General features: G+C 41.3%; 1 pseudogene; it reads left to right on the forward strand.

The window, feature by feature from the left end:
• Nucleotides 1-5,887: 5,887 nt before the first annotated feature.
• On the forward strand, nt 5,888-6,114 carry LOC102855552 (annotated as a pseudogene).
• Nucleotides 6,115-17,153: the final 11,039 nt, after the last annotated feature.

The following is a 17,153-nucleotide window of genomic DNA, read 5'->3' on the forward strand; positions in this document are numbered from 1 at the left end:
CAAGCACTGTGGCATTTGGACAAGAACAAAGTGGGAGGAGGGTAGAAAGAATAGTGCAACAATGAATGAGTGGAAGCCCAAAATCTCTGTAAATGTTTATGAAAATTAATAAAATATAATTATGGAAAAAAAATGAGGGAAGAAGTGAGATTGCCTCTGGATTGGGCAGGGTTCAGAGTTATTGTGCATAGGGTCACTATGAGGTACAGTCAGCTTGGTTGCACATAACAATAGCAAGAAGTCATTCTTTGCTAGATCTCGGTGGACATCAACCACAAATTCAAGAGTCCACACTTCCTCCTGATTTCCAGACCAACTGGTCCCTTCATTCAATCGTAGCTATTATATGGGGCCAAGTCAACAATCCAGAAGTCCTCCTGACTTCGTGCTCCTCATGTCAGCAACCTTTCTTCCTTTATCCATATATCTGTGCATGCGAGGTTAACAGTGCTAATGGAACACTTCCAAACTCAGCATTCTCTTCATTGCTGCTTATCTCCTACTTTCACTGCAGTCGACCCAAGTGTTCCTCATGGGAGAGCATACTCATCAGCTCCTTTTAACTTCAATTCCTGGAAAGGGGCACCAAGTTTTCCTTGTTTCAGTGTATTGGAAGTCAAAAGACTTGTTCCAATTTTTAAACCTCAAACTTGGTTTATTCCTGTGTATCTTTCTTTCAAATATAAATATCTTCAATCAAAAGTGCATACTTCAAATGCAAATGCATTCTAATGCAAATCTTCTCAGAGTACTTGTTGTCCTTAGGTGCCTTTGAGTTAAGTATGACACATAGCGACACTATGAACAACGGATCAGAACCCTATCCTATCCTGTGCCATCCTTACACTTCCCCATTAAAGGCAGTTACCATGTCAATCCACCTGTTTGAGGGTCTTCTCTTTCGCTGAACCTCCACTTGTCCAAGCATGAATTGTGGTACTGTAAAAGTGTACTGAATTTTCCATGGACTGCCAAAAGAACAGACATGTCTTGGGAAAAGTACTGCTAGAGTGCTTCTTGGAGGCAAGGATGACGAAGCTTTATCTTTCATACTTTGGACATGTAGCTAAGCAAGGCTATTCATTGGAAAGGGTCATCATACTTGGAAAGATAGAGGGTCAGTAAAGGAGAAGAAGAACCTCAATGAGATGAATTGACAAGGTGACTTCAACAATGGTCTCTAAAGTGTCAGAGATGATGATGGCACAGGATAGATCAGGGTTGTTCATACAGTCACTATGAATCCTCCTCAACTCAACATTCATTTTTACAACATATCTTACTACATCCAGTAAAGTTAAATAAACAAAAAATTGATTATTTTTATAATATATCTTTTAAAAAAATTTTTTTTCTGCATTATTTTGAGGTGGTAGTACCAAAGAGATACATGGTCAGACATGGCACTCCACATGCCTCTACACCTACTTTACCAATCATTGGGTCCAGTATTCATTGCACCTTGGCTGACAGACTTTATTCATAGTTGTGAGACTTAATAGAAAAATAAATTGGGGAGTGGGAGAAGCAAAGACTATCACATAATACAAGTCCAAGTTTAGTCCAGCAATCCCAGGCTAGAATAATAAGCACTAATTGAGTGAAAGTCCAGGTTCAGTTCAGAAACACAAACGACCTCTAGTTTCCTCAATTATCTAGCAGACTTTATCTCAGAGGAGTTACAAGTCAGCTTTTCCTTCAATCATACAGCAAGCAAAACTTTTAGCTGTGGCTCCATCTCCAGGATTCGTCTGGTTACATCTTCCCATAATTTCTTTACAGTCTCTTCACTCTCTCTTCCACCGTTTTTCACAGTGTGGAAAGCACTCAAATCCTACTTCACAGCTATGGTGGTCAAGACAGCGTGGTACTGGTAGAGTGACAGACACACAGATCAATGGAATAGAACTGACAACCCAGAAATCAGCTCATCTACCTATGGTCAACTGATTTTTGAAAAGGAGATTCAATCAGTTAAGTGGGGAAGTGACAGCCTTTTTAACAAATGGTTTTGGCAAAAATAGAACACTATCTGCCGAAAACTGAAGCAAGACACACACCTCACACCATACACGAAAACCAATTCAAAGTGGATCAAGGACCTAGGACTAAAACCAAGAACTACAAATTTCATCAGAGAAAAGCTTTTAAAAACTCTGGAAGCCCTGATCCACAACATGAAAAGTCTTCCAAGCATCCTGGAAAACCTACAACTAGGAGAAGATAAAAGAGATGAATGGGACCTTCTAAGAATCAAATCCCTATGCACATCCACAAACTTCTCTAACAGGGTTAAAATGAAAGCCACAGACTGTGGAAAAATATTTTGTAGTGATGTGTCTTATAAGGGACTTATATCTAGAATTGATAGAATACTCAAGCACCACAACAAGATAAAAGTAAACAACCCAATCGCAAAATGAGCACAGGATATGAACAGACACTTCACCAAAGAAGACATTCAGATGGCAAACAAACACATGAAGAAATGTTCAAAATCCCTAGCTCTAAGAGAGATATATCTTAACATTGCATGTTCTTCATATTAATTTTTATAATATATCTTGACATTAAAACATTCAGTGTATGTTTTTATATTTTGACATTATTACATTCAGTAAGCAGTTAATCACATGGGAGGAGACAGAACAACTGGTAGCCTCAAAGCACGTGCCTTGAATCCAGTTCCAGAGACAAAAAGGAAATACAACAGCCAGCTAAGGAAGCAAAGGAGGATGGAGCCTCAGGGTTCAGTCAGCCATCTCCACTGTGCCCACCTGGGAAAACACTTTGTAGTCCAGAGGGGAATAAATGCCAGGAAAATATCTTCTAACACAACAAGAAGTCAAGCAACTTTAACCTAAGACCACTAGTAAGGTGATAAGTGTGCTCCCTTTCCCCCTTCACATCAATGCCCCTGTTCAGCATTAAGAAGCCAGAGATTCTGTGCCCAATTCCCAAATGAGAAACCCCCAAAAGAATAAGACAATTTGTTTAGTCACCATTGGACTATGCTTACCATTGCCCTGTATCATCTGGTCCCCACTGGATCCTTTTTATTTCCTTCACCTGCTCCCCCCACCAACCAAATTGTGCATCCCTGTAACTACCTCCCTGCAATTTTCATCCCTGCCCATCCTCACCCTTCTGCTCCCAACCCTCACCTCCTTGTATCCCCAACATGTTTTTCCCAATAAAATGGGAAAAAAAAACCCAAAACCCAAACCAAAAAAACAAAACAAAACAAAAACCCACCTCCAACAAAACCCAAAAAAACCCATGTGCCTTTGGGATTGCAATGCAGATTCTTGCCACTAGGCCACCAGAGCTCCCTATCTTAACATTACAACATAGTTAACCCAAACAAACATAAACTTTAACACATTTCCTCTTAAACAAGTAAGTGTATCTTGCCCTTGCTTTCCTTGTTTCTGACATTTAGATGAAAAAAAGGTTTTCCCATCTACAACCAGGAGAAGATAAAATAGATGAATGGGACCTTCTAAGAATCAAATCCCTATGCACATCCAAAAACTTCTCCAATAGAGTAAAAAGGGAAGCCACTGACTGGGAAAAAATATTTGGTAATGACATGTCAGATAAGGGACTTATATCCGGAATTTATAAAATACTTGAACACTACAGTAAGATAAAGGTAAATAATCCAATAGAAAAATGGGCACAGGATATGAACAGACACTTCACCGAAGAAGACATTCAGATGGCCAACAAGCACATGAAGAAATGTTCAAAGTCCCTAGCTCTAAGAGAGATGCAAATCAAAACAACTATGAGATATCATCTCACCCCAGTAAGAATAGCAAAATATAACAGAACAGCAAGCAACAAATGCTGGCGAGGATGTGGAGAAACTGGAACTCTTATTCACTGTTGGTGGGAATGTAAGATGGTGCAACCATTGTGGAAGGCGGTGTGTCGCTTTCTCAAAGAATTGCAAATAGAGATGCCATTTGACCCAGCAATCCCATTACTGGGAATATACCCCAGAGAGACCATGTCTGCCATCCAAGAAGATATATGCACACCCATGTTTATTGCAGCTTTGTTTACAATAGCAAAGAGTTGGAAGCAGCCTAAGGGCCCATCAACAAACGAATGGATAGAGAAGCTGTGGTATAGCCACACAATGGAATACTATGCAGCATTGAAAAACAAGGAACTCATGCAATATTATTCAAAGTGGGTGACCCTGGAGGACATTATGCTGAGTGAAATATCTCAGTCACAAAGGGACAAATACTGCATGGTGCCACTGTTGTAGAATGGGTCTGACATCAGGGTGGGGATATGACAGAAAAAAACTCCATAAATTATGTATATTGTATTGAAACAGATGAGGGAAAGAACAGATTAGAAGTGATATATGATTGAGTATTATGGTTAGCACAGGAATCCAGAATTTAGGTTGCATAGAGAAGTGTACTCGGGGTGGCGGGTGGGGGGAAGGGACGTGGGAACTGTACACTAATGAAGGAATTTTTTTTCTTTTTTTTTCTCTCTTCGGAGGGGGAAGCGAGCTGGTGGGGAGGGGTGGGAAGGGAGAAAATTGCGGCAATGAATGAATGGAAATCCAAAACCTCTGTAAAAACAAAATAATAATAAAAAAGGTTTTCCCTTGCTATGAGTCTTTCTCAAGGCATTAACATAGTGTTAGATTTCCTCCACTGCATGACCCATTTATTCATTCCTTTACTCTCAGCTATTATTTCTCCTTCCTCCTTTTTGTCATTTATTTTTACCCTAAACTTTTCCATCTTGGGAAGGGACATCAGGTTCAAGTACCAAGCAATACCCAATTGCAGGTAACAAAACTAGTCTGGCAACTGCTTTCCCTTTAGTCCATTCCCATTCGTGTTTGGAAGGTTACATAGGTACAATACCAATGGCAGTCTTGGCCACTAGGCAAGACAGTAATATTCACTGTTAATCCTCCTTTTGCAAGATGAGGTGAAGGTACAATCTGTCCCATCAGATCCTTTGGAATTCTTGCATACACATTTAAGGGTATTGTTGTCGTTGTTTGCTTAAGAGTCTCTCCTGCTTCTGGTACCCATAGCTGCATCCCTGAACCTGGGGCTGAAGCATCTGGCAAGAAGAAGACAATTTCATATGATTTGGGAAATAATTTTATAGTAGTGCCAGTAGCTTCCCCTACTCCCTAGTCTCTCTTCTCCACTGCGATATGTTTCCTGACTTGACTGCTTGTACCAAGCTTATTGATTGTGCACGCACGCAAGATGAAGTCATTAACAGTTTCAATCTTTTATCCATCTATCATGTTGCCTATAAATCCATTGGTGAGAATTTTTATTTTTAAAACATTGAGATGGAATTCTTATTGAAGGCTATTTTTTTTTTATTTTATCAAAGAAGTGCAGCAAGCACTTCAGGTCCTCCTCAATTTCAGCAAGTATGATTGTGTGTAATCTGTACAACATAGGTTATTGATGAATCTCCCTTCAATCCTGATGCCATATTCTTCTTCATAGAGTTCAGGTTATTGAATAATTTGCTCAGCATAGATAGACAAGAGAAAGGATACAATTCTGATATACACCTTTCTTAACTGTAAACCACCTAGTGTTCTCTAGCTCTGTTTACACACAAGAGCTTCTTGGTCTAGGTATAGATTTCTCATGACCACAATTAAGTGTTCTAGGTTTCCTATTCTTCTCAAGGTTAGCCATAATTTGTTATGATCCACACAGCCAAATGCCTTTGCATAGTGAATAAAACACAACCGTGCATTTTTCTGGTAGTTTTTGCTTACAGCCAGGATCCATCGGATAGCAGCAACGATATCTATGGTACGATGGCTTCTTAAATCATACTTGAAGATAGCTGAGTGACTGAAGGTGCAAGCGAGATGCTGGTGGTCATAAGTCCCTATAGGCAGTCACAACCAAACTGCTTTGACCACGTGAAGATGGGCTTCATGATGAGTTGTGCCATGGTCATGGAGGCTGGGGTGGTCTTTGGCACCTCTTCCTGTCTTAGGATTAGAATGTGGGGCTGATATGTGGCATTGGGAAAACCTTGATGCAGAGTGGCAACATTTTCGGTACATTCATAGACATTGGGATGGGCATCTGATGCTAATCAGTGCAGCGGTTGCCTTCTCCAACTATACCTGTGACCAATCCCAGCCCATATGTTTACGGTATTGAAGTCTATGGGGGAGAGAATAGTCTAAAAGTATTATATTTTAGGGCATTATTTTTATCGTAGGAGTACGCAATGAGGGTTGCAGAGTGTATTATATTTGGGGGAGGGGGTGGGGTTTGGGGAGGTGCGGGGGGATTGTGTACCAATGAGGGGGTTTTTCTTTTGCTTTTCAAGGAGAGGAGCAAATGGGGAGGGGTTTGTGCGGGGAGAAGGGTGCAACAATGAATGAATGGAATTCCAAAATCTCTGTAGATGTTCATTGAAATTAAAAATAAACAAACTAAATTAAAATTAAAAAAAACAATGTCTTTGATTAAAAAAACATAAACTCTGTTTGAAATTGTGCACTTGACTATTTGTACTATTCTAACCATTTTAAAAGGAGCTTCAGCAATATTTTCCTTGCATGTGATATTAATGATATTGTTTGATAATTTCTACATTCTATTGGATCACCTTTCTTGGAATGGGAAAAAATATGGATCTCTTCCTGTCAGTAGGCCAGTCAACTGTCCTCCAGACTTCCTGGCATTGACTGATGAACACATCCAGGTATGCATCTATCATTTGAAAGATGCCAATTGGTATCCCATTAATTTCTGGGGCCTTATTTTTAGCTAATGCCTTCAGAGTAGTTTGAATTTCTTCCTGCATTATCACTGGCATTTTATCATATGGTATTTTCTGAAATATTTCAGTGTTGGCTAATTCTTTTTGGCACAGTGAGCCTGTTTATTTTCTCTATCTTCTTTTGATACTTCCTGCATCATTCAAGATTTTGACTATATCATTACTAAATATTGCAAGTCAAGGCTTGAATTAGTTTTTCAGCTCCTTCACCTTGAGAAATTCCAAGTGAGTTTTTCACTTTTTAATCTTCACGTTAAGTCTCTTCCACATTCGGTTATAATAGTTTCTTTATCTTCTCCAGCTACCCTTTCCATTTTTTTTAATCCTACTTTGCTGAAAGCAGGGAATACCAGAGAAATGTATATCTGTGTTTCATTGACTATGCAAAGGCGTTTGACTGTGTGGATCATAACAAACTGTGGCTGACTCTCAAAAGAATGGGAATCCAGAACACTTGATCATTCTAATGCGAAAACTATATTTGGACCAAGAGGCAGTCGTCAGAACAGAGCAAGGAAACAATGCATGGTTCAAAATTGGGAAGGGTGTACACCAGGGATGTGTCCTGTCTCCATACCTTTTCAACCTGTATGCAGAACAGATTATCCGGGAGGTTGGGCACTATGAAGAGAAATGTGGGGTCAGGATTGGTGGAAGATCTATCAACAACCTGCGCTATGCAGATGACAGAACCCTGCTTGCTGAAAGTGAGGAGGGCCTGAATCGCTTGCTGCAGAGGGTCAAGGACTGCAGCCTTCAATATGGATTGAGGTTCAATGTCAAGAAGACAAAGATTCTCACCACCGGACCAATTGGCAGCATCAGAATGGATGGTGATGAGTTTGAGATTGTTCACAGCTTTAGTTTGTTTGGCTCCACAGTCAACACTCTTGGCACCATCAGCCAGGAAATTAAAAGACGTATTGCTATGGGAAAGTCAGCTGTTAGGGACCTCTCTAAAGTACTGAAGAGCAAGGGTGTCTCTTTGGAGACTAAGGTGCGTCTGATACAGGCCATGGTCTTTGCAATCACTTGTTATGCATCAGAGAGTTGGACAATGACTAGGGAGGATAGAAGGAGAATTGATGCCTTTGAGCTGTGGTGCTGGAGAAGAGTATTGAGGGTACCATGGACTGCTAGGAAAACAAACAGATTCATCCTGGAGAGGGTCAAACCAGGCGGCTCCTTGGAGGCAAGGATTCTGAGGCACCAACCATCTAACATACTTTGGACATGTTGTAAGGAGGGACCGGTCCTTGGAGAGGGACATCATGTTTGGTAGGGTGGAGGGACAGTGCAGGAGTGGAAGGCCCTCTATGAGGTGGATTGATTCAGTGACTGGGGTAATTGGGATGGGTGTATCAGAGACAGTGTGACTGGCACAGGAGAGAGCAGAGTTTAGGGCTGTTGTATATAGGGTTGCTATGAGTCACAAGTGACTCAATGGCACATAACAAAGTTCATAAAATTCATATACATTGTTTTTTTTCACAATAGATCTTTCCCCTTTCCTTTACCTACCTCTCCCTCCACCCGTCAAACTGTATGACCCTATGAGTAAGCTCCCCACCTTTCGTTGGATCCTCGTACCCATTCTATAATAATGGTCTTATACAGTATTTGTCCTTATGAGACTTACTTAGTTCACCTAGCATAATGCTCTTCACTCCCTTCCATTTTGGGTAGTATTTTTAAAAATCTTTGCTCCTGAGTGCTACATAGTATTCTGTTGTGTGAATGTACCATAATTTCTCAATACATTCCATTGTGGTTGGACATTTGGGCTATTTCCATGTTCTTGCGATGGTGAATAATGCTGCTATGATCACTGGTGTATAAGTCTCCCTTTGTGCCTCAGTTCTCATTTTCTCAGGGTATATTCCAGTGGAATAGCTGGGTCATATGTAATTTCTATATTCAGCTTTTTGAGGAAACAGCAAACTGCTTTCCAGAGTGGTTGTACCATTTTGCAATCCCTCCAACAATGTATGTTGTTGTTGTTAAGTGCCATTGAGTCGCAGGCGACTCATAGCGACCCTATGAAGGAGAATGTATAAGAGTTTCTATATTCAACAAGGGAATAAAACGTATCAAATGCAGAAATAACAACCTGTTTAACAAATGGCGCTAGCAGAACTAGACTGCTACATGCTGAAAGCTGAAACAGGATCCACATCTCACACCACACACAAAAAGCAACTCAAAGTGATCTTGGCATAAAGAGCAAAACCATAAAGCTTGTAAAAGACAAACTGGAACCAAGCTTAGAAGGCCTAGTCTATGGTATAAAGGGACTGCCAAATACAGCCAGAAATGCACACTCTGAAGAGGATAAAATAGATGAATGGGACCTTCCAAAGATTAAGTGTATGTGCTCATCAAAAACTTTTTCCAACAGGGTAAAAAGAAAACCTCCTGACTGAGACCAAACATTTGGCAATGCCATCTCAGACAAGGGTTTTATCATGAAAGTTTAGAGAATCCTACAGGGTCTCCTTTGCAGATCACTCTTTGTCAATGTGCTATATGAGATAACCCGGGTTTGCTATGATGCTGAACCTTGTGTCATGGGGATATCAATTACCATAATGGTTTCCCATTGTGGACAGTGTTTGGTGGAGCTCCCAGTTGTAAAACAGTTTGGGAAGCAGGAATGGCATCCACTTCCTAAACCACATGCCTCTGGAAACTCTATGAACTTGGAGAAACATGATAGCTTAAAAAGACCTAAGGCATTAGGTCTTCTGTTCATAGAGTTGCTATGAGTCAACCTTGACTCAATGGCAATCAACAGCAACAACAGGGTCTCCCGAAGAAAAAGATGAATAACCCAATTACAAAGTTGGCAAAAGACATGGAAAGACTTTTCACAGAGGAGGACATTCAGATGGCCAGCAGACACATGAAAATATGCTCTAAATGACTGGGAATAAGAGAGATGAAAATCAAAACCACAATGAGATACCATCTTACCACAGTATCAGTGGCAAAGTTTAGCAGGGCAGTAATTAATAAATGTTGGAGAGGATGTGATAAGATAGGAACTTTTAAATCTTCTGTTCAGCTCCTTTACTTCAATGTCTTTTCCCTTTCTTTTGGCTTCTACAGGCCCTAGTACAATTCTTAGGATATCTTCTGATTTCCATTTTGGATTTTTCTTTCTCTATTATTGTAGTGACATAAAAGTTCTCTTCATGGATATCCTTGATATCATCCTACAACTCATTCAGTCTTCATTAATTGATGTTTAATACTACAAATATCATTAAGATGACATTTAAATTCAGGTGAGATAGATTAAAGATCTTATTTTGGTTCTTGTGAACCTGTATTAATTGTCATTAGACTTAATTTGAACTTGCATGTAAGTAATTGATGATCTCTTAGCCAGTAAGCACTTCACCTGGTTTTGACTGCTGATGTTGAGCTTCTCCAATGATTCTGTCCACAGATTAGTCAATTTGATTCCTTTGCAGTTCATCTGGTGAGGTCCATGTGTAAAACCAGTGCTTTTACTTTTTAAAAACATACTTGCAGTGAATATATTATTGAACATGCAAAATTTGATTATTTTATTTCTGGCCTTATTTCTGTCACCAAATCTTTGCTTTCCAATAACCTTTCTTTTCATTTCCAACTTTAACATTCCAGTCATCAGTTATCATTAACGCATCTTGATTGCATGTTTGCTCAAGTTCGGACTGAAAATTTGATAAAAATCTTCAGTTTGCTCATCTTTGTATTTAGTTGTTGGTGCATATATTAGAATAATAGTCCTTGCATGCTTATGGCTAATATCCTATCACTCACAACATTATACCTTATCATGTTGTTGTTATGTGCCGTCGAATCGCTTGCGACTCATAACAACCCTATGTAAAACAGCCCTAAACTCTGCTCTGCCCTGTGCCAATCACAACATCTCCGATACACCCACCCCAATTGCCCCAGTCACTGAATCAATCCACCTCATAGAGGGCCTTCCCCTCCTGCGCTGTCCCTCCACCCTACCAAGCATGATGTCCCTCTCCAAGGACCGGTCCCTCCTTACAACATGTACAAAGTATGTTAGACGGAGCCTCAGAATCTTTGCCTCCAAGGAGCCACCTGGTTTGACCCCCTCCAGGATGAATCTGTTTGTTTTCCTAGCAGTCCATGGTATCCTCAATACTCTTCTCCAGCACCACAGCTCAAAGACATCAATTCTCCTTCTATCCTCCCTAGTCATTCTCCAACTCTCTGATGCATAACAAGTGATTGCAAAGACCATGGCCTGTATCAGACGTACCTTATTCTCCAGAGAGACATCATTGCTCTTCAGTGTTTTGGAGAGGTCCCTAACAGCTGACTTTCCTATCACAATAAGTCTTTTAATTTCCTGGCTGCTGGTACTGAGAGTGTTGACTGTGGAGCCAAACAAACTAAAGCTGTGAACAATCTCAATCTCTTCACCACCCATCCTGATGCTGTCCGGTGGTGAGAATCTTTGTCTTCTTGATATTGAGCCTCAATCCATATCGAAGGCTGCAGTCCTTGACCCTCTGCAGCAAGCGCTTCAGGTCCTCCTCAGTTTCAGCAAGCAGTTTATTGATAGATCTTTCACCAATCTTGATCCCACATTCCTTCTCATAGAGCCCAGCCTCCCGGATAATCTGTTCTGCATACAGATTGAAACGGTATGAAGACAGGACATATCTCTGGCATATGCCCTTCCCAATTTTGAACCATGCAGTGTTTCCTTGCTCTGTTCTGACGACTGCCTCTTGGTCCAAGTATAGTTTTCGCATTAGAATGATCAAGTGTTCTGGGATTCCCATTCTTTTGAGAGTCAGCCACAGTTTGTTATGATCCACACAGTCAAACGCCTTTGGATAGTCAATGAAACACAGATAAACATTCCTCTGGTGACTATACCTTACAAGAGGACTTGAAATTTTCTTTTTATTTATGAATGAAAAACTACTGTTCCTCTGTGTCTCACAGTGGTGTGCATTAATAGTCCAGTTTTCCATTGCTCATTTATCTGAACATTTAGCTAAGCTATTATCCATTGTCCATTAATCAGTAAACATTTATAAATATGAACTCTCATCATTGCTCAATTCCTCAGTCACTACTAGGAAGAAAGCATGGAGTTCAGCCCATTGTACTGATCTGTTGTTACCTTTCTTTATTAGCATCTTCCCATGTAGTAGTCTTAATGCGGTGGTTGTCCAAATCAAATATTGTCCATAAACACTGTATCTGCCATTTGTGAATCATGCAGCTCACTACTGGTGAGCCGAGTGTTGTTCATAGGGCCTTTCCATGTGGCTATGGGCTCTGGAAGCCTCTCTGGAGGTTCTAGGGTAGGACCAATGGGAAAAGAAGATGCTTACTCATGGACTTCGTGGGTTCCTCTCTGCATTACTCCAGTGGCTTGTTCCTGTATGACCATTTCCATTTTATCATAGAACTGTTTGGAGCACCATTGTCTTTATTAGAGTGTTCCTTTGGAATCCCCCATGACATGATAGGTGTTTCAGGTTTCATAATAATCTTATTTCCTTCTGTCATTGAAGCAGTCTCAACCAGTGCCCAATAGGAAGCAAGTAATTGTCTTTCAAATGGTGTGTATCACTTAGCAACGTCAGGCAATTTCCTAGTCCAGAATCCCTGTGACCACCTTAGGACATCTTTTTAGGTTTTTACCATAATCTCAAATCTACATGAACACAAATGGCAAATACCTTGAGAATCATGTTTGAATGTGAATTATTAGAGCCTAGAGGAAATGGGAGTGAGATTGCTTTATGAATTCAGCCTGCTACTGCACAGGCCACCATTCAAATACAGTTTTCTTTCAAGTATTGAGTAACTTTATGGATGTAGGATATTAGTCCTCCAAAATCCAAATAGACCAATCAAATGTTGGGCCTCTTGTTTAGTCTTTGGAGTAGGTAGTGACAGCAAATTCTCCTTGGTTGACTGTAGAATGTCATTGATGGCTCCTGCCTAGGTTATTTGCAAGAACTTTACTTTTAGGGCAGAGTCCTTGATTTTTGCAGAATTTACCAACCAAACTCTGTTGGTTCTGTGACCAATCACTGTTTTCAAATCATACCTAGACTGCTTTCAGTGCTCAATATTAACAAGATACCATCAATGTAACATATAATTGCACTGAATATCAGCACAAAGTCCAAGTCTCTTCTAACCAAGCTATGACAATATGCTGGCAAATTGATATAACCCTGTGGTAATGTTGTACAGGTAGCTGACATCTTTTCCATGTGAAAGTAAGTTGTAGCTAGCTATTTCCTGAGACTGGATTGGAGAAGAGAGTATTGCAAAGTCTACCACTGAGTACCAGTGTTCTTTGGGCTGTTGTATTTTCTGCACCATTGATATAATTTCTGGTACTGCTGACACCACGGGTGGCATTACGTTATTTACGCTTTGATAGTTTATAGTTAACCTCTATGAGCCATCTGCCTTCTTTACAGGATGTAGAGAGCTGTGTTTTTTTACAAACACACACAAAACCCAAAACCCCGCCAAAAACACAGCTCTCTACATCCTGTAAAAAAGGCAGATGGTTCATAGAGGTTAACTGTAAACTATGAAAGCCTAAATAAAGTAATGCCACCTGTGGTGTCAGCAGTACCAGAAATACATAGGGTTTTCAGAGGCCGGCCTGCTATTTCAGAAGTGGATGGCCAATCCTCCTCCCTAGTCTGACTTAATCTGAATGTTCAGATTTAGAGAAGTATCCAACAGACAAGCGTTTTACAGAAAAAGTGAAAGATATATCCCTTATTGTGGAATTAACCATTAGTTTTAGTGTTGTCCCTGCCCTTGGCACAAGTGTCTTGACCCACTTATTTCCCTGCTCCAACATTCATCAAGATACCCATCCACTTCTACCCACTCCCTTCAACATGTATCTCCCATTGTCCAGCCCTTGATCTTATAGCTTATATCTGGTGCTTCCTTGGCTTTTGTGATTTCTTGGGGGTCCTCTATGGTTACCTGTGTGGGTGGGGATTTTCAGGTCTGTTGTGCTGCCCTACTTTTCTGCCTGTGAAGATTTCTTTCTCCCCTCTCTAAGCGTCCTGCGAACGTATCCCATGCGGCCTTGGCGATGCTCTATGGTTACCTTTGTGGTTACCTCTTGGCACCAGCAGCCAGGAAATTAAAAGGCGTACTGCCATGGGAAAGTCTGCTGTTAGGGACGTCTCCAAAGTACTGAAGAACATTGGTGTCTCTCTGGAGACTAAAGTGTGTCTGGTACAGGCCATGGTCTTTGCAATCACTTTGCAATCAGAGAGTTGAAGAATGACTAGGGAGGATAGAAGGAGAATTGATGCCTTTGAGCTATGGTGCTGGAGAAGAGTACTGAGTGTACATGGACTGCCAAGAAAACAAACAGATTCATCCTGGAGAGGGTTAAACCGCGTGGCTTCTTGGAAGGCAAGAATTCTGAGGCACCAACCATCTAACATACTTTGGGCATGTTGTAAGGAGGGATCAGTCCTTGGAGAAGGACATCATGCTTCGTAGGGTGGAGGGACAGCACAGGAGGGGAAGGCCCTCTGTGAGGTGGATTGATTCAGTGACTGGGGTAATCAGGATGGGTGTGTCTGAGACAGTGAGATTGGCACAGGGCAGAGCAGAGTTTAGGGCTGTTTTACATAGGGTTGCTATGAGTCGCAAGCGACTCGACGGCACATAACAACAACAACAGAGAGCTGTGACACACAGAATTTGTTGGCATCAACACTTTATCCTTTATCATGTCTTTAATCAAAGCAGTTACTTATTTTTCCACCAGGTATCCTATACTGCTTTAAGGTAACAAGTTGAGTAGGCTTGGACAATTCTAATAGTTTCTGTTTAGCATATACAATCAACACTGGCCTCAGTGCATACTTACACAGCCTCAGTTTTACAATGTCTGGTAGAGGGAGTGTTCCCCTATTAGAAAAAATATCCATGCTAATAATACTTTCTCTTAAGGGAAATGCTGCTACTTCATACATTTGTTTATGTTTTCAAATCCTCATAGACTTTCATTTTAGCCCCATCAATTGCTGCATTCCGAAATCCTCCTAATACAGCTTAGGTCCCTTCAAGATTTTATCAACAGGTTTGGGGATTACAGTACATTGGGCTCCTGTGTCCAGAGGCCCCAAGAAGGTTTCTTCTCCACTCAAAGCCATTTTACTCACACATGGGCATAGGACCTCAGATCTCCTGCAGGGGATTGAGCTACAAGGCCTTGGCCTTCTGGTTAATCCACATCTTGGTCAACTAGCTGAACTTCTTCAAATTATTCTGGGTGGGACCGCCATCAATAATTACTTCATGATTGAGATGAATAGAACGAACTTGTTTAGGCCCTCTTGTTGGGAGAAGAGAAGGAACTATCATTGCCCTACACAACCTCCTGTAGTGCTGCCTTAGATCTTTGTCTCAACTCCACCAATGTCCACTGCATTCATCCCATTCTTGAGTGTTGTTGTTGTTGTTGTTCTTATGTGCTGTCAAGTCGCTTGTGACTCATAACGACCCTATGTACAGCATCCCTAAACTCTGCTCTATCCTGTGCCAATCGCACTGCCTCCAACACACCCATCCTGGTCACCCCAGTCACTGAATCAATCCACCTCATAGAGGGTCTTCCCCTCCTGCGCTGTCCCTCCACCCTCCCAAGCATGATGTCCCTATCCAAGGACCAGTCCCTCCTTGCATGTCCAAAGTATGTCAGACGAAGCCCCAGAATCCTTGCCTCCAAAAAGCAGCCCAGTTTAACCCTCTCCAGGATGAATCTGTTTCTTAGCAGTCCATGGTATCCTCCAGCACCACAGCTCAAAGGCATCAATACTCCTTCCCTCCTCCTAAGTCATTGTCCAGCTCTCTGATGCATAACAAATAGTTGCAAAGACCATGGCCTGTATCAGATGCACCTTAGTCTGCAGAAAGACACCATTGCTGTTCAGTACTTTGGAGAGGTCCCTAACAGCTGACTTTCCCATCGCAATATGTCTTTTAATTTCCTGGCTACTAGTGCCAAGAGTGTTGATTGTGGAGCCAAGCAAACTAAAGCTGTGAACAATCTCAGTCTCTTCACCATCCATCCTGATGCTGCCAATTGGTCCAGTGGTGAGAGTCTTTGTCTTCTTGATATTGGACCTCGATCCATATTAAAGGCTGCAGTCCTTGACTCTGCAACAAGAGCTTCAGGTCCTCCTCAGTTTTAGCAAGAATTCTTAAGTAGCCATCTAAAATTCTCCACCCTGCTAGGGCAAATCTTTTCCACATAATCTCCTTTCATTTCATTCTGCCTAGGAATCTCTCTGAATTTTCTTGTACCCCTAAAATCCGTAAGGAAAAGTAGCTTTGATAGAACTAACACAGCTTCTTAAATGGCTGTCTAGTCCTCAAGTAACAAAGCTACACGATGTGCCCATATTAGAGAAGCTCCTGTGATTACTATTTCTGTAAGGGGCATACTCTATGGATGAATGTGCTCAGTGCCATAAAGCCATATCAATATGGTTTGCATAAATAGAACATCAGCTGCTTCCTATGGAGAGTTCTATTTATTATTTAGAAGAGGAGGGGGGCAGTTTGCCTTTGAAGGATAAACAAACCTAATCACATTTTTTTTAATAAATAATAAAGATTTTGGACATGTTTCTGTTGTCAGCTGAGGGAAAAGACAGTTGGTGACACTCAGGAACTGAGGTCAGGAAAGTGTGAAGGCAGTGGGTTAACAGCTGGAGAGCTGCAGCCCTTATGCTATGCCTTTCTGTGGTTTTAGTGAGAATCACCAGGAAGTAAACAAAGGAAAATCACTTGGGAATAGTTGTTGTTGTTATGTGCTGCCGAGTCACTTGTAACTCATAGCGACCCTATGTATAATAGCCCTAAGTCTGCTCTGTCCTGTGCCAATCTCACTGTCTGACATTCCCATCCTGATTACTCCAGTCACTGAATCAATCCACCTCATAGAGGGCTTTCCCCTCCTGCACTGTCCCTCCACCCTAACAAGTATGATGTCCCTCTCCAAGGATCGGTCCCTCCTTACAACATATCCAAAGTATGTTAGACGGAGCCTCAGAATCCTTGCCTCCAAGGAGCCACCTGATTTGACCCTCTTCAGGATTAATCGGTTTATTTTCCTAGCACTCCATGGTATCCTCAATACTCTTCTCCAGCACCACAGCTCAAAGGCATCAATTCTCCTTCTATCCTCCTTAGTCACTGTCCAACTCTCTGATGCATAACAAGTGATTGCAAAGACCATGGCCTGTATCAGAAGCACTTTAGTCTCTAGAGAGACACCATTGCTC

Source organism: Elephantulus edwardii, unplaced genomic scaffold, assembly GCF_000299155.1.
Source record: "Elephantulus edwardii isolate Elephantulus edwardi_28Jun2011 unplaced genomic scaffold, EleEdw1.0 scaffold00178, whole genome shotgun sequence".
Lineage (NCBI taxonomy): Eukaryota > Metazoa > Chordata > Mammalia > Macroscelidea > Macroscelididae > Elephantulus > Elephantulus edwardii.